Genomic DNA, 18,586 nt, shown 5'->3' on the forward strand with positions numbered 1-18,586 from the left:
TATGTGAGAGATGATGTGAATATGAGGTGAATGTACGACCCAAGCCACTGTGCAGTCCCGGGTTAACAGTTGGTTCTCACCGGGAGGCCAAGCTCATGGGGAGAGGTGCCTATACTAGGACATATAAGTGAAAGGTTAGGATTGATGATCCGCGTACTGAGTTACGATGATTCGGGGTTATCCTCGACGGATGAAATCAATAGTTGTGGCACAAGAGTACAACCTCTGCAGAGTGTTAAACCTATTCGAATAGCCGTGTCCGCGGTTACGGACGGTTGGAAGGGCCATACTACTTCCGTTATCAGGATTTATGTTGAAATAATAATGGTGATTGATGAATTGTCTTGAATCCCAAATGAATGGTGGGAATGACACTAATGTTCCCACTTGAGTTAGTCTATTAAATAATGAGGATTTTTATTAAATATTTATTCAAAGAAAACTTGGCTTTATGCAAATAAACTTAGAGCTTAGTACCCCTTTAATACAATACATTATGCTTTATCTTAGTATTAGTTTGCGAGTACTTTAAAAGTACTCATGGCTTTGCCCTGGCTATTCAAATGCCAGACTATGAAGAGGAGCAACAGTATCAGGATGAGGGACAGCAGGACGTCTATGATAACTAGGATCGTCTTCTAACGTCAAGCGTTGCCTGTGGAATTATGAGTCCACTACTACTACGCTTCCGCTACTTATGTGTGATGTTGAACAATCTATTCGTGTAATATTGGATCATGTGATCCCTTTATGTAAGACTTTATGTGTTGTAATAAATGATGACTCTGAACGACTTACTATTATATCTCGCAAAAACAATCTTCCTGGGATTGCGATGTATGATATGATAGGGCATCCGGACTTAAAAACCCGGGTGTTGACAAGTTGGTATCAGAGCCATTGTTTGACCTTAGAAGACCTTAGTTAGAATGGACGTCCAACAAACTTAGTTTCTAATAAAATAGTTATGAAAATACATTCCTACCCTTACCTTGAAATTCTTTTTCGAAATAATCCCTTTCATTGATTATTACTTAAAATTTTGAACACTGACAATTATTAACTTATTTGTCACTCCCTCTACAGATGGATCCCCTCATCCCGACGGAGCCTTTTCTCCAGACCCAAGTCTACGACTTGGCGAACGGGGGAGACCTGATCTTCGAACGAGATCTGTTCGCTCTCACCGACTTCCTCGGACGCACGCCTCCCGTGTTCTACGGGGGTCAGATCTCGGACAACGGCCAGCTCCAGTGGCTCATCATGGCTAACCTTCCGGGAAAGCCGGAGTCGCCCATGTTCCGCCAGATCCAGTTCTCGCTCCGCGAGATACACCTGGGTGGATGGACTCGCCCATGCTCGCGGGAGTCTCTCGCTCGTCCGTGCGGGCGGAACTCGCCGGCCATCGAAGGGGAACGCTTTGCGCACCTCGCAAGGCACTCCTCCGTTGGTCCGCCCCTCGGCCCCGCCGTACCACCCCGTGCTGAGGCACCATGTGGACCACCTCGACTACATGCTGTACGAGACTCGGTCGGCGCTGAGCGACTCCCGCTCCGCCGCCAACCACACTCGGCAGCGAGCCTGAACCGAGTACGCGGAGACCATCAAGGTCATCGCGAAGGAGCGCGAGGACTCGCGCCGGCTGGTCGCGAAGAGGGATGCCACCATCCACCGCCTCAAGACCAAGATCGCCGTCCCGAAGGAGACCATCTCCACTCGGGTGGAGCAGCTCCGGATCCCGGAGGGAGAAGGCGAGGGGAAGACATCCAAGGGGATGGCTACTCCTACGTCGGCAACGACAACGACTACGAGCCGGAGGAAGAGGGAGACGACGACTTCCACCGGACCACGCTCTGCCGGGATGGACACCACCTTCCCGCTCCGCATCGATGGATAGCTTCCATCCCTCCTTGAGCACCGCGTAGCCTGAGATGTATCGGTCCTTTGTATTCGCCCCTTGTATCGTAGCTTGTTGAAAGGGTTCTTCAAACCCTCCGGAATGTTGGCTTGTAATAATTGCTACCTTCATGACTATGTTCGTATGTGTAATATTTGTAGATTATGAACCATGTTTTAAATAAATGTGAGTTTATTTCCCCAAAATTAAGCCATAGAAATAGTCCCTCTTATCTTATGATCCATATCTCTGTTCAGATGGCACATTCCAATCGCAACGCCAATCCGGATGCGCTGACGCAGATACTGCAACAGATGTTGGCTGAACGAGAAGTTGATAGGACCGAAAGGCAGGCTAACTTAGCTGTACTTCAACAGTTAGCGCAGAACAACCAAGGCCACGGGAACCATGAGCACCCGGGCTCCAAGTTGAAGAACTTTCAGAACACCAACCCACCGGTGTTTAGCAAGACAGAGGAACCCCTTGATGCTGATGATTGGCTCCAGACAATGGAGAACAATCTTGAGGTTGCCGGAGTGGAAGCCAATGACAAGGTGCTTGTTTGCCACCCACTATCTGGCAGGACCTGCACGTGCCTGGTGGACGAGTGCTCGCGCATTGAATGCAGGGCAGCTCATGACTTGGGCAGACTTCAAACTCAAGTTCAGCAAGTACCATGTGCCACCGGGTCTCATCAAGAAGATGCGGGATGAGTTCCGCGAGTTAAAGCAAGGCCGTCTGACCGTGGTAGAATACCGCGACAAGTTCCTCACCTTGTCAAGGTACGCCCCGGATGAGACTGACACCACCGAGAAAAGGAAGGAGAGGTTCCTAAACGGACTGCACGATGAGATGCAGACTGTGCTGGTCAACATTCCTTTTGATGACCTCGAAGCCCTTGTGGACTCCGCCATCCAAATGGAGGGCAAGCTGAACCAGGCCAACGAAAACCGCAAGCGTCGCATGATGCACCAGAGTGGGCCCAGCAACCACTCCAAGTTTCGCCCTGGCTCGAGCGGAGGCTTCACCCCCAGAAACAACAGGCCACCTGCACAGATGTCGCGCCCCGGTTATCAGAACCGGAACGGAGGAAACCCCAGGACGGGAGGACACCCCCACAACAACAGCAACTTCGTCCACCACAACAACAACTTCAACCGCGCCCCGACAAGAGCCCCTGCCAACCCCAACACCAACACTGCTCCAAGGACTGGGAGCAATGCCGTCCCTGTCACCCCCAAGGACAAGTCCACCATCAACTGCTATGAGTGCGGTGTGTTGGGGCACTTCTCCAAAGAGTGTCCCCAGCGACTCGCCAAGATGGCCGCCAACACCACTGGCCCTGCTCAGCAGCAACGCCGTGTCGCCAACAACAAGAAGTTCGCCCCCAACAACCCGAACAACCGCAGCGGCCGCCTCTTTCACATGAGTGCGGAAGAAGCTCGGGAAGCCCCGGATGTCGTTACGGGTATGTTCTCTGTTAACTCAATACCCGCAAGAGTGCTTGTTTGATTACGGAGCATCGCATTCATTTGTTACGGAAGAATTTGCATGCACTAGTAAGATTCAACCCATCAGTTTGAAGCATGTCATGGTAGTGCAAATACCTGGATCAACAACTAAAGCTAGAAAAATTTGCAAAGATGTTCCTATCAGAATTCATGAAATAGACTTTTATGCCAATCTGATTGTTTTGGGAACAAAAGGTTTGGAAGTAGTGCTGGGTATGGACTGGATGTCCAAACATCATGGATTGATTGATTGTGCCAAGAAGGCCATCACCATGACTAGTAGCACCGGAGTGTTAGTGGAGCACATCTCAGAAAGGCTGCCCAGAAAATTTACCTGCAATCAGAGTTTAACCAAACCCACCCTGGATCAAATCAGAGTTGTCTGTAGATACTCTGATGTGTTTCCGGATGACCTACCCGGTATGCCCCCGGATCGGGATATCGAGTTTATCATCGAGTTAATCCCCGGAACAGGACCTATAGCCCAGAGAGCTTACAGCATGAACCCGGCAGAATTGGTGGAACTAAAGAAGCAACTGGATGATATGTTAGCCAAAGGTTTGATTAGGCCAAGTGCATCACCCTGGCGGTCCCCAGTCTTGTTTGTGGACAAGAAGGATGGTTCGATTCGTTTATGTACGGATTACCGCAAGCTCAATGATGTCACCATCAAGAACAAGTATCCTTTGCCCAAAATAGAAGACCTGTTTGACCAGTTGACCGGTGCCACCGTGTTTTCTAAGATTGATCTTAGGACAGGGTACCATCAGCTGAAGATCCGTGCATCGGACATTCCCAAAACTGCCTTCACCACCAGATATGGATTGTATGAGTACAATGTCATGTCATTTGGATTGACCAATGCCCCCGCTTACTTCATGAATCTCATGAATAAGATCTTCATGAACTTCCTAGATAAGTTCGTCGTTGTCTTCATCGACGACATCCTGATCTACTCCAAAACCGAAGAAGAACATGAGCAACACTTGGAAATGGTCTTAGAGACTCTTCGGGAACACCAGCTGTATGCCAAGTTCAGCAAGTGTGAGTTCTGGTTGAGGGAAGTAGGATTCCTGGGACACATCTTGTCCGCAGGAGGAATTTCCGTTGACCCCTCAAAGATAAAGACTGTGGCAGAATGGAGAACCCCAACCACCCAGACTGAGGTCCGTGCATTTCTCGGATTGGCGGGATATTACCGCCGATTCGTTGAAGGATTCTCAAGCCTAGCCAGACCAATGACCCAATTGTTGAAAAAAGACAAGAAGTTCGAATGGACGAACAAGTGTGAAGAGAGCTTCCAACAGCTCAAGAGCGGATCGACTTCAGCCCCAATACTGATTATGCCGGACATCACCAAACCCTTTGATGTGTATTGTGATGCCTCCAAGATTGGTCTTGGATGTGTGTTGATGCAAGAAGGCAAGGTGATCTCGTACCTGTCAAGGCAACTGAAGCAGCATGAACAGAATTATCCGACCCATGACTTAGAGCTAGCAGCAGTCGTTTTAGCCCTGAAAGTATGGCGTCATTACCTCATGGGTAATCGATGCGAGATCTATTCGGATCACAAGAGTTTGAAGTATATCTTCACCCAGAAGGAACTGAACATGAGGCAAAGGAGATGGTTAGAGTTAATCAAGGATTATGATATGGATATCCACTATCACCCAGGCAAGGCCAATGTGGTAGCGGATGCTTTGAGTAGACTGCCGTGTCAGTTAAACTCCATGATTGCCGAGGAACAACCTAGCCTTCACCAAGAGTTTGAACAGTTTAGAATGGAGCTCGTAAGTGAAGGATTTCTCGCTAGCATTGAACTTCAACCCACTTTGATTAGTCAAATCAAGGAAGCTCAGAAGAGCAATGCAAGCATTGACGGGATTAAGAGCCAGCTAGCAGCAGGAAAGGCACCGGGATTCACTGTTGATGAAGAAGGAGTACTTTGGTACAACGGACGCTTGTGCGTGCCGTCGGATTCGGAGTTGAAACAAGTGATTCTAAAGGAAGCCCATGACACCTTATATTCTATTCACCCCGGAGGTACCAAGATGTACCGGGACTTGAAGGAACAGCTTTGGTGGCATGGGATGAAGCGAGAAATCGGGAGTTACATCGCCAAGTGTGACATCTGTCAGAGAGTCAAGGCAGAACACCAACGACCCGCAGGACTGCTACAGCCCCTGCAGATTCCCGAATGGAAGTGGGATTCCGTAGGAATGGACTTCATCACCGGATTGCCCAAATCTAGTAAAGGGAATGATTCTATCTGGGTAGTGGTCGATAGATTGACCAAAGTCGCCCATTTCATCCCCGTCAAGACCACCTACCAAGGACCAAGACTTGCAGAGTTGTATATCTCACGGATAGTCAGCCTACACGGAACCCCGAAGTCAATAGTATCTGATAGAGGATCCCAATTCACCTCCAGATTTTGGCAGAAGGTACATGAAGGACTCGGAACTAGACTGAACTTCAGCACAGCCTATCACCCTCAGACAGATGGACAGACTGAACGAGTCAATCAGATACTAGAGGATATGCTGAGAGCATGTGTGTTGGAATATGGATCCAAGTGGGAAGACTGTTTGCCGTACGCAGAATTCTCGTACAACAACAGCTACCAAGCCAGTTTGCAGATGGCCCCCTTTGAAGCTCTGTACGGAAGGAAGTGCCGTACCCCTCTGAATTGGTCGGAAGTTGGAGAGAGTCAAGTTTTTGGACCAGATATTCTCCGAGAAGCTGAAGAGAAGGTTCACAAGATCCGTGAGTACCTCAAGACCGCTCAATCAAGACAGAAGAGCTACGCCGACAAGAGACGCCGAGAGATGACTTTTGAGATCGGAGATTTCGTATATCTCAAAGTGTCCCCCCTTAAAGGAATGCAGAGATTCCAGCTTAAAGGAAAGCTCGCACCTCGTTATGTCGGACCTTTCAAAGTCCTGAGTCGCCGAGGAGAAGTATCCTATCAGCTAGAGTTACCAGAAGAAATGTCAACAGTGCACAATGTGTTTCATATCTCGTTACTCCGGAAGTGCTTGGAGGTACCTGAGAAGACGGAGGTGTTCAAGAACATCGACCATCGTACTGTGGATATCAACTCAGATCTAACCTACCGCGAAGTACCTATTCGCATTCTGGAGGAGGCTTTCAGAACCACTCGCACCAGGAGTATCAAGTTTCTGAAGATCCAATGGAGTAACCACACCGAAGAAGAGGCCACTTGGGAAAGAGAAGACTTTATGAAGACTGAATACCCCAATCTCTTTAGTACCTAGTTTTCTTCCAGATCTCGGGACGAGATCTTTTGTAAGGGGGAAGGGTTTGTAACATCCCAAGTTTTCAACAAATAATAAAGCAAGTGAGATTTCAATTACTCAAAATTCACAACTAACAAAAACTTTTCTATGCATATAGTGCCACATATAGTGTTGTGCATTTAAGTGAGTTTCTTTTGAGCTATTGCCATGATGAGTGTTAGCATGTGAATCAATTACTACATGAACCCAAATCAAGATCACAAAACCCTTAAATAAGGAGAAATGAAGAAAATGGGAAAAACCCATTCATCACTCACATACACCATATGTCAAAATGTAAAAACTTCACCAAGGCCATAATTGCTTGCTTCCTTGCTTCTAAAAAGCTTTAATATGATAAACTAACACAATTGTATCATTGGATCATGAATCAAAGCAAGAGAAATCAAGAACTCATCATACATATGATAATGGTCACTTGGGTGAAAAATATTTTCTTCACCACTTTGCACCCCTGTATTTCTTAAAACCTAAACCAAACTTTGTCAACCAAAGCCATGTCATCCAAGACCATGTCAAGGTGAACACTTTTCATGTTGACCACCATGGCTAGAGTTGACTAGGTTGACCAGAATTAAATTGACAAAAGAGGATCTGAGAATAAAAAGAAGATCATCTCAAATTTGAAACTTTGCAATTCTTTTCCAAATTGAGTGCCACCACCACCAATACATCACTATAATTATATAAAAGAGATTCACCAAAAAGAATTTCGAAATTTGAAAATTTTCTTCATGCGGCCATTGTGTCGAACACTTGGCAGGCATAAATTCAGAAATGTGTTACATGCATTTGTCCAGCAGTTTCTTCCCTAAAACCCTTTGCAAATGTGATCATTAGCTAGTTCTACACCCCTGCCTCTAGCCCAGTACTTGCATGGTCGATTAAAGCCAAGGAAAAACCCTAAACTATGCACAACTCCACCATGCCGGCCACTTTGGCATCTCCACCACCAGCCAGACATTTTAACCCGTGCCCTTGTCCTGGAGCATCTGCAATGCATAAGGACACCAACGGTACCGCTCACTCGATCGATCGTGCACGGACTTGATCAGAACAGCCACGCCAAAAGCCATGCCAGTACCGTGCCCATGCCGCGGTGAGCGCGCTCTGGAGCGCGCCAGGACGCCGTGCACTCGAACGCGCTCGTCCTCGCCCTGCATCCCTACCACCGCGTCGACTAGCCACTCCGCTCACCCTACACGCTAGACATGCTCAAGCACCGTCCAGAGCCTTGTCGCCGTCGTCCTCGTCGTCGACGTACCGCGGTACCGCAATGATCACTCGGAAAAACTCGAGCGCGTCCGTAGCCCTTTCGTCCGCGCCAATACACGTTGAGCATCGCCGGGACACCGCCTAGCCGTAGCCGTCCTTCACTTGCCCCTTGGAGCGCCGAAGCGCCGCGCCATGGCCGTGCCCTTGCGGCACGCTCGGCCACCTCCCTCCCTCTATAAATACCGACGATCGGCACCCTCACTCCTCACACAATCTCCTCCCCTCTCCTCACCGAGCACTCCTACACGAGTCAATTTCATCGAGCTCGCCGGAGCTGCTCGAATTGCAAGCTCGAGTCCGCCGGAGCCCGCGGAAGCTCTGCTTCAATTGACGCCTCCCCGAGCTCCACAACTGCGCCAGTAGCTTCCTCATCGACCACCACTTCTCCGCGCACCTTGCCAGAGACCTGCAACGGCCTGGTAAGCTCTCCGACCCCCTACTGACGCTCTGCCCTCGCCGGAATCCCGCCGGGGACGACGACGCACACACACCGTTGATCAGCCTCTTGATCCAACGCTCCTCATCGCTCGTACCGCTTCGGCGTGTTATGAGGCGCTGACGAGTGGCCCCCACCCTGTCAGCGCAGCCCACCCGCACCGTTGCTTGCTGGGCCGCGCTGTGCTGTTTAAATCGTTTCGGCCCAGTAGCGTTTCCCGCCAGGCCCAAAAATTCAAATAGAATTAATCCAATTTGTTTAAATTCAAATACTGCTGCTCACTTCCAAATTGAATAATTTGAAATCTGCCAAACCAAATCTAGCAAACTTTATATCGTTGGAAAGCCCATGAAATTATCTAGATAATGCCACTGGTCTCATACCCAAATTCGTATTAATTTTTAAATGATAAAAATAACAAGGCAGGGCATTTTCTAACTTCAAATAATTATTAAAAATAATCTATAAATGATTTTAAGTTGATTCCAATTCTAATAAATCACAAATGATGTTCTCTAATTGATGATGCAATAATATAGTCAGGTTATTTGCATGATCATGGATTAGATCAAATAAAATAGCTATGTAGTTAATTCTAGAACCATTTAACTTGGAATTCAAATTTTATGAATAGTATGAGAGCTACTCTCTCATTTAAATCTTGATCCTAAGTAATATAACCAGGGGGAATGACCTAGGCTAATGAACCCTCGATAAGTATTGCTTAGAGATTTTAATGCATTTAAAATAATAATATGATAACATGTGTAGTGTAGCACTTTAATTAAATTAGACTCACATATAATAGATATGAAATGTTGACTTGGGTCAACCTATATTTCATACCTGATTATTATATGAAGAGATTAAATCTTATTATGAAGTAAAGAGAAGAAATGAATTTCTTTAAGGATCTACCTATCTAAATTTAAGAAATAGGAATAATGAGAGGAAATTATTTTTCTAATAAATAAGAAATCATCAAATAACTCACCATGCCATGTTTGATTGATAATAGGACTAGAGTGTGAACTTTTTGAGTGTTCCTAGTTTAGCCTATGAGTTTGGTTTAGTATTTATACCTCGTATTCGTATATAGACGCTAGTAACGAGGATTACCAAGAGGAGGAGGCCTACTCCCAAGAAGAGGAAGAGCACTTTGATCACTACTCAGCTCAAGGCAAGCTAACCCTTGCTAAATACAAATGCTTAGCTTTACAAGAGCAAAGGCATCATCACACTTTACTTTTATGTATTACCTATCCCATGTTTTTATTTAGATTTTACTTTTGTTTACTTATTTCAAAGTACTTCTGATTTATGAGTCACCATGTTTAGAATAGAACAATACTTGGTTTAGATGAGCACTACTCAAGCTAAATAGCACCCCTCATATAGTTGCTATTGCTAAATTATTAAAAATTTTGACTACTCTAGATGGGAACAAGTGGAGTTTGAAATGAAAGTAAAACCTTGGAGTATGACCAAGAGAAGATGGTGATTTTTGATATAAACTTGATATGGTTTTGAATGCGATACCTTTCCAATTATACAAGTACCCCCACAATACCCGATTATGGGTAGGGCTTAACTAGAAACTTGTGTATTTTAGTATGGGTTCCCTCTAAACAAGCATCATAGGGGTTACGCCGAGGCTGCCTCCGTATGTGAGAGATGATGTGAATATGAGGTGAATGTACGACCCAAGCCCCGTGCGGTTCCCGGGTTAACAGCTTGGTTCTCACCGGGAGGCCAAGCTCATGGGGAGAGGTGCCTATACTAGGACATATAAGTGAAAGGTTAGGATTGATGATCCGCGTACCGAGTTACGATGATTCGGGGTTATCCTCGACGGATGAAATCAATAGTTGTGGCACAAGAGTACAACCTCTGCAGAGTGTTAAACCTATTCGAATAGCCGTGTCCGCGGTTACGGACGGTTGGAAGGGCCATACTACTTCCGTTATCAGGATTTATGTTGAAATAATAATGGTGATTGATGAATTGTCTTGAATCCCAAATGAATGGTGGGAATGACACTAATGTTCCCACTTGAGTTAGTCTATTAAATAATGAGGATTTTTATTAAATATTTATTCAAAGAAAACTTGGCTTTATGCAAATAAACTTAGAGCTTAGTACCCCTTTAATACAATACATTATGCTTTATCTTAGTATTAGTTTGCGAGTACTTTAAAAGTACTCATGGCTTTGCCCTGGCTATTCAAATGCCAGACTATGAAGAGGAGCAACAGTATCAGGATGAGGGACAGACAGGACGTCTATGATAACTAGGATCGTCTTCTAACGTCAAGCGTTGCTCGTGGAATTATGAGTCCACTACTACTACGCTTCCGCTACTTATGTGTGATGTTGAACAATCTATTCGTGTAATATTGGATCATGTGATCCCTTTATGTAAGACTTTATGTGTTGTAATAAATGATGACTCTGAACGACTTACTATTATATCTCGCAAAAACAATCTTCCTGGGATTGCGATGTATGATATGATAGGGCATCCGGACTTAAAAACCCGGGTGTTGACATTTAGGTCAGGACCTTTAAATAGGCGAAAGGGGAGCCTCGGAGGGGGCCTGGGGCCACCACACCATAGGGCGGCGCGGCCCCCCCTCTGGCCGCGCCAGGGTGGCGTGTGGGGCCCCAGGGCTTCTCTCTGGCGGCTCTCGGGTGTTCTGGATGCTTCCGGGCAAAATAGGAACCTGGGCGTTGATTTCGTCCAATTCCGAGAATATTTCGTTACTAGGATTTCTGAAACCAAAAACAGCAGAAAACGAGAACCGGCACTTCGGCATCTCGTCAATAGGTTAGTTCCGGAAAACGCATAAATATGACATATAATGTGTATAAAACATGTAGGTATCATCAATAAAGTAGCATGGAACATAAGAAATTATCGATACGTCGGAGACGTATCAGCATCCCCAAGCTTAGTTCCGCTCGTCCCGAGCAGGTAAAACGATAACAAAGATAATTTCTGAAGTGACATGCCGTCATAAACTTGATCATATGGTAAACATATGTAATGAATGCAGCGATCAAAACAATGGTAATGACATGAGTAAACAACTGAATCATGAAGCAAAGAATTTTCATGAATAGTACTTCAAGACAAGCATCAATAAGTCTTGCATAAGAGTTAACTCATAAAGCAATAATTTAAAGTATAGACATTGAAGCAACACAATGGAAGATTAAGTTTCAGCGGTTGCTTTCAACTTGTAACATGTATATCTCATGGATAATTGTCAACATAGAGTAATATAACAAGTGCAATATGCAAGTATGTAAGAATCAATGCACAGTTCACACAAGTGTTTGCTTCTTGGGATGGAGAGAAATAGGTGAACTGACTCAACATAAAGGTAAAAGAATGGTCCTTCAAAGAGGAAAGCATCGATTGCTATATTTGTGCTAGAGCTTTGGTTTTGAAAACATAAAGAGAGCATAAAAGTAAAATTTTGAGAGGTGTTTGTTGTTGTCAACGAATGGTAGTGGGTACTCTAACTACCTCATCAACCAGACTTTCAAGAGCGGCTCCCATGAAGGACGTTATCTCTACCAGCAAGGTAGATCATACCTCTTCTCTTTTGTTTACACATGTACTTTAGTTTAGTTTTTCTTTATTTATGGATGACACTCCTCCCAACCTTTTGCTTACACAAGCCATGGCTAACCGAATCCTCGGGTGCCTTCCAACATTCACATACCATGGAGGAGTGTCTATTTGCAAAATTAAGTTGCTTACCGATGAATCGGAGCAAAACATGTGACGAGAATTATTAATGAAAGTTAATTAATTAGGGCTGGGAACCCCATTGCCGACTCTTTTTGCAAAATTATTGGATAAGCGGATGTGCCACTAGTCCATTGTGAAAGTCTGTCAAAAGTAAATGACAAGATCGAAAGATAAAACACCACATACTTCCTCAAGAGCTATAAAACATTGACACAAATAAGAGGTAATAACTTTTGAATTGTTTAAAGGTAGCACTCAAGCAATTTACTTTGGAATGGCGGAGAAATACCATGTAGTAGGTAGGTATGGTGGACACAAATGGCATAGTGGTTGGCTCAAAGATTTGGATGCATGAGAAGTATTCCCTCTCGATACAAGGCTTAGGCTAGCAAGGTTATTTGAAGCAAACTCAAGGATGAACCGGTGCAGCAAAACTCACATAAAGGACATATTGTAAACATTATAAAACTCTACACCGTCTTCCTTGTTGTTCAACCCAATACTAGAAATTATCTAGACCTTAGAGAGACCAATTATGCAAACCAAATTTTAGCATGCTCTATGTATTTCTTCATTAATAGGTGAAAAGTATATGATGCAAGAACTTAAACATGAGCACAGCAATTGCCAAGTATCACATTATCCAAGACATTTTACCAATTACTACATGTAGCATTTTCTGTTTCCAACCATGTAACAACAAGTGAAGCGATCAACTTTCGCCCTTGAACATTAAAAGCTAAGAACACATGTGTTCATATGAACCAGCGGAGCGTGTCTCTCTCCCACACAAGAATTTATTCAAACAAAAACTAAAACAAAAACATACAGACGCTCCAAGTAAAGTACATAAGATGTGACCGAATAAAAATATAGTTTCAAGAGAAGGAACCTGATACTTTGTCGATGAAGAAGGGGATGCCTTGGGCATCCCCAAGCTTAGATGCTTGAGTCTTCTTAAAATATGCAGGGATGAACCACCGGGGCATCCCCAAGCTTAGACCTTTCACTTTTCTCGATCACATTATATCACCCTCTTCTATTGACCCTTAAAAACTTCTGCCACACCAAACTTCAAGAAAACTCATTAGAGGGTTAGTGCATAATCAAAATTCACATGTTCAGATGTGACACAATCATTATTAACACTTCTGGACATTGCACAAAACTTCTGAAAGTTAATGGAACTAAGAAACCCATTCAACAAGGCAAAAGCGGCAATGCGAAATAAAAGGCAGAATCTGTCAAAAACAGAACAGTCCGTAAAGACGAATCTGAAAGGGGCACTTAACTTGCTCAAATGGAAAAACTCAAAACTAATGAAAGTTGCGTACATATCTGAGGATCACGCTCGTAATTTTGCAGATTTTTTCGAATTTTTTACAGAGACTGATGCCAGAATTCGTGACAGACAGCAATGCTGTTTCTGCGCAGCGATCCCAAATATAACATCAACTTTAACATAGAAACTTTACTTGGCACAAAAACATGATAAGGAGAGGTTGCTACAGTAGTAAACAACTTCCAAGACTCAACAAAACAAAAATTGCTGTAGTAAAATAAACACATGGGTTATCTCCCAAGAATTTCTTTCTTTAGAGCCATTAAGTTGGGCTCAGCAGTTTTAATGATGCACTCGCAAGAAATAGAAGTTGAAGCAAAAGAGAGCATCAAGAGGCAAATTCAAAACACATTTAAGTCTAACATGCTTCCTATGCATAGGAATCTTGTAAATAAACAAGTTCATGAAGATCAAAGTAACAAGCATAGGAAGATAAAACAAGTGTAGCTTCAAAAATTTCAGCACATAGAGAGGTGTTTTAGTAACATGAAATTTTTTACAACCATATTTTCCTCTCTCATAATAACTTTCAGTAGCAACATGAGCAAACTCAACAATATAACTATCACATAAAGCATTCTTATCATGAGTCTGATGCATAAAATTATTACTCTCCACATAGGCATAATCAATTTTATTAGTTGTAGTGGGAGCAAATTCAACAAAGTAGCTATCATTATTATTCTCATCATCAAATATAGGAGGCATAGTATCATCAAAGTAAATTTTCTCCTCAATGCTTGGGGGACTAAAAATATCATGCTCATCAAAGCCAGCTTCCCCAAGCTTAGAATTTTCCATAGCATTAGCAACAATAGTGTTCAAGCATTCATATTAATATGTTCCATGAGTTTTTTAATTTTCGCATCAAACCATCCATGTCTTAAATCAGGAAATAGAATAAGAAGGTCATTGTTGTCCATTATGCCTAACTAGTGTAAACAAGAAACCAAATGTCGCAATTGCAGAGTCTAAAGGAAATAGCTTCGAGTACTTACAATGGCGCCGGAAAATAGCTTAGTAGCCGAGATCCGGAGTGTGAGTACCTTTTACCTTTCCTCCCCGGCAGCGGCGCCAGAAAAGTGCTTGATGTCTACGGGTGCTTCTATACTTGTAGACAGTGTTGGGCCTCCAAGAGCAGAGGTTTATAGAACAGCAGCAAGTTTTCCCTTAAGTGGATCACCCAAGGTTTATCGAACTCAGGGAGGAAGAGGTCAAAGATATCCCTCTCATGCAACCCTGCAACCACAAAGCAAGAAGTCTCTTGTGTCCCCAACACACCTAATATGTGCACTAGTTCGGCGAAGAGATAGTGAAATACAGGTGGTATAAATAAGTATGAGCAGTAGTACGGCGCCAGAAAATAGCTTGCTGGCGTGCAGTTGATGGTAGTAATATTGTAGGAAGTAAACAAGCAGTAGTAACACAGCAGTAGTAACGCAGTAAAACAGTAAACAAGCAGCGATAGCAGTATTTAGGAACAAGGCCTAGGGATTAGACTTTCACTAGTGGACACTCTCAACTTTGATCACATAACAGAATAGATAAATGCATACTCTACACTCTCTTGTTGGATGATGAACACATTGCGTAGGATTACACGAACCCTCAATGCCGGAGTTAACAAGCTCCACAATTCAATGTTCATATTTAAATAACCTTAGAGTGCATGAAAGATCGACACGACTAAACCAAGTACTAACATAGCATGCACACTCGTCACCTTCACATCATGTAGGAGGAATAGATCACATCAATACCATCATAGCAATAGTTAACTTCATAATCTACAAGAGATCATAATCATAGCCTACGCCAAGTACTAACACGGATGCACACATTGTCACCATTACACCGTGCAGAAGTAATATACTACTTTAATAACATCACTAGAGTAGCACATAGATAAATTGTGATACAAAACACATTGCAATCATAAAGAGATATGAATAAGCACTTCACTACGCCATTCATAACAGTGAATAAGTATTCTGTGAAATATAGCCTAAGAGACCCACACGGTGCACACACTCGTCACCTTTACACACGTGGGACAAGGAGTCTCCGGAGATCACATAAGTAAAACCCACTTGACTAGCATAATGACATCTAGATTACAAGCATCATCATATGAATCTCAATCATGTAAGGCAGCTCATGAGATTATTGTATTGAAGTACATAGGAGAGAGATGAACCACAAAGCTACCGGTACAGCCCCGAGCCTCGATGGAGAACTACTCCCTCCTCATGGGAGACAGCAGCGGTGATGAAGATGGCGGTGGTGTCGATGGAGGAGCCTTCCGGGGGCACTTCCCCGTCCCGGCGGCGTGCCGGAACAGAGACTCCTGTCCCCCAGATCTTGGCTTCGCGATGGCGGCGGCTCTGGAAGGTTTCGCGTACCGTGGCTTCTTCCGTCGGGGTTTTTAGGTCAGAACCTTTAAATAGCGAAAGGGGAGCCTCGGAGGGGGCCTGGGGCCACCACACCATAGGGCGGCGCGACCCCCCCTCTGGCCGCGCCAGGGTGGCGTGTGGGGCCCCCAGGGCTTCTCGCTGGCGGCTCTCGGGTGTTCTGGATGCTTCCGGGCAAAATAGGAACCTGGGCGTTGATTTCGTCCAATTCCGAGAATATTTCGTTACTAGGATTTTTGAAACCAAAAACAGCAGTAAAACGAGAACCGGCACTTCGGCATCTCGTCAATAGGTTAGTTCCGGAAAACGCATAAATATGACATATAATGTGTATAAAACATGTAGGTATCATCAATAAAGTAGCATGGAACATAAGAAATTATCGATACGTCGGAGACGTATCACCGGCAGCCGCCTCATGCGCCCAGCCCCCACCGGACGCAGAGGGAGGAGGAGGAGCCGCCGCCCCGGAAGCCACCTGCGCGAGGCGGGCCGCCTCCTTAGCCGCCCTTTTCTTCTCCCTTTCCACCCACCAGGCGGGAGGGGTGTGGTTGCTGTTGCCGCCCTGCTCCCCGGCACGGGCGCCCTCGGTCCCTGACCGGTTCCTGTTTTTCTCCGCCAGAGCACGAGCGCGGAGATCTGCCTCCTGCTGCTGCGGGTTCGTCCGTCCGCCGCCGGTACCGGAGCCCGAGCCGGCACGCTCATCGTGGCGGCGCTTGTTGCCGGATTGGTTCCGGCCCCGCTGCCCACCTTCTCCCTGAGGGCGCTCCATGGCCACGACCGCGGCGAAGGAAAGGCGTAGCGGCGAGGGGGGCGGAGGGACACGGACGCGACGAGCGGATTTACGGTGGCGGCGCACGTCGGAGGCCGAAGCCGAAAACCCTAGCTCGAGAGTGGACGCACCTCTCCGAATCCAACGCCACCTCGCAGATAAGTGCTCCCGGACCGCGGCCGAATTGGACTGCGAGCGGGCCTCCTCCGGCCTGTCCTCGGCCCCAGGCACATGGGCCGCAGCAGAGGCGCCCACCTGGAGCCCAACAGCGGACACCTGGGCCGGGCCCAGGAGCGGCCCATCCACCGGCCGCGAGTGGAGCGGGGGAAACCCTAACGGGTCAAGCGGGGGACAGCCCTGTTCGTCCGCCGCCGCCTCCGGCGCCGAGCGCGGCGAGCACGCCACGCCAGGCCGGTCAGCTTCACCAGCCGGAGCCGAGGAAGCTGAGGGCGGTGCCGGCGCCCTCCGCCGCACGCCGCGGTCCCCGGAAGCCTCGCGCCCACGCGCGGACGGCCACCGCTGCCTCCACCGGGGGCGGTCGCCGACGACAGCGCCGCCACGGGACGACGCCGCAAACCTCGAGCCCCGACCACCAGGCGCGAACGCCGCTCTGCGGCCCGACCGGAGGGAGCCCCAAGCTCCTCCGCCGCCCGCAGGAAAACGCCGAACGGCGTGCCCGCGCCACGCCCAGGGGCGCGCAACGGAGAGCCCTCCTCGCTGGGCTCACTCGTCGCCTCCGCGTCGTCGACGTCGGGGGTGAGGGCCCAGAACCTTCCGCCGAAGCCGCCCCCGCTCACCGACGGGCGAGAGCAGAGCGCCACCGGCGAGCATCGAGGATCCGGCGTTGCGGGGTCTTCCGCCTCCGCGTCGCCAGAGCCCATCTCACTCACTGCCCGTCAAATCTTCGAACGTAGTGTTGTTGTTTGGTAACAAGTTCGATGTTACGCTGAAGAGAAATAAAATCTTGGAGCGTGTCCAGTTAGCTAGGTAATTTACCTTGTTCGGAGTCTTGGTCATTCACCGGCGGCCACAGGTCCATGTGGTAGAGCGCCAAGAAGAACGTGGCCGGTTGAGTCCACAGCGAGCACACCGGCACCCCGCGCCGCGCGCCGGCCGCCACCGCCCACGTCAGGAAGGTGTCGGCCACGATTACGAGGACCTCCGGCCCTCCGCTCCAGCGCCAGCCGATCGAGAAGCCGCTCGACCTGCTCCCCCATCTTGTCGCGCACGGCCTCGTAGAAGCCGGCCATGTCGGCACAACGGCAGTGCTCGGAGGGGATGACGTTGGGGATGGTGGCCAAGCGGATGCAGTCCGGCAGCGTGTGGGGCACCCCGGCCGAGAACAGCAGCCCGTGCCACTCCTCCGTGACGACGATGTGACGGTGAGCGCGCTGTCGGCGGCGACGAGCAGACGGCACACGGCGAGCATGGGGTTGATGTGGCCGCGACCCGGGTACGGTAACGCGACCACGTGCCGAGCCACCGCCGCCGCCGCCGCCGTGGAGGCCATTGTTTGATTCTGTGCAGGCTGCGGTGCGGAGAGAGATGGGAGGAGGCAAGACATTGGAACACGCTGGGAAGCTCCGCTCGGGCACTTCCAAAAATCACTAGAGTAGAATCGTCATGCGACTTTTGACACGCACCATCGGCCGGCGATTTGCACAAAAATAACCCAAAAGTGAAAGAAAAGCACAGGCTGACCCTCCGGCGAAACTATTTCACCCATCTAACCCTTTTGTGTGGCCCCCCCCACACCGACGCCACACATGCCTGTGTGGCGCCCCTGCCGTTGGCGCCACAAACCGGTCCGACGTGGCTCGTCGACGCTGAGCTGGTGATCCCGATCCGACGTGGCAGCATGT

At 47.2% G+C, this 18,586-nt stretch overlaps 1 pseudogene; it reads right to left on the reverse strand.

The window, feature by feature from the left end:
• LOC124666709 overlaps nucleotides 1–18,234 on the reverse strand; it is a 36,448-nt pseudogene extending 18,214 nt beyond the window's left edge.
• Between the last annotated feature and the right edge of the window lie 352 nt (nucleotides 18,235–18,586).

The sequence above is a fragment of the Lolium rigidum genome, chromosome 1 (assembly GCF_022539505.1).
Source record: "Lolium rigidum isolate FL_2022 chromosome 1, APGP_CSIRO_Lrig_0.1, whole genome shotgun sequence".
In the NCBI taxonomy this organism is placed as follows: Eukaryota; Viridiplantae; Streptophyta; class Magnoliopsida; order Poales; family Poaceae; genus Lolium; species Lolium rigidum.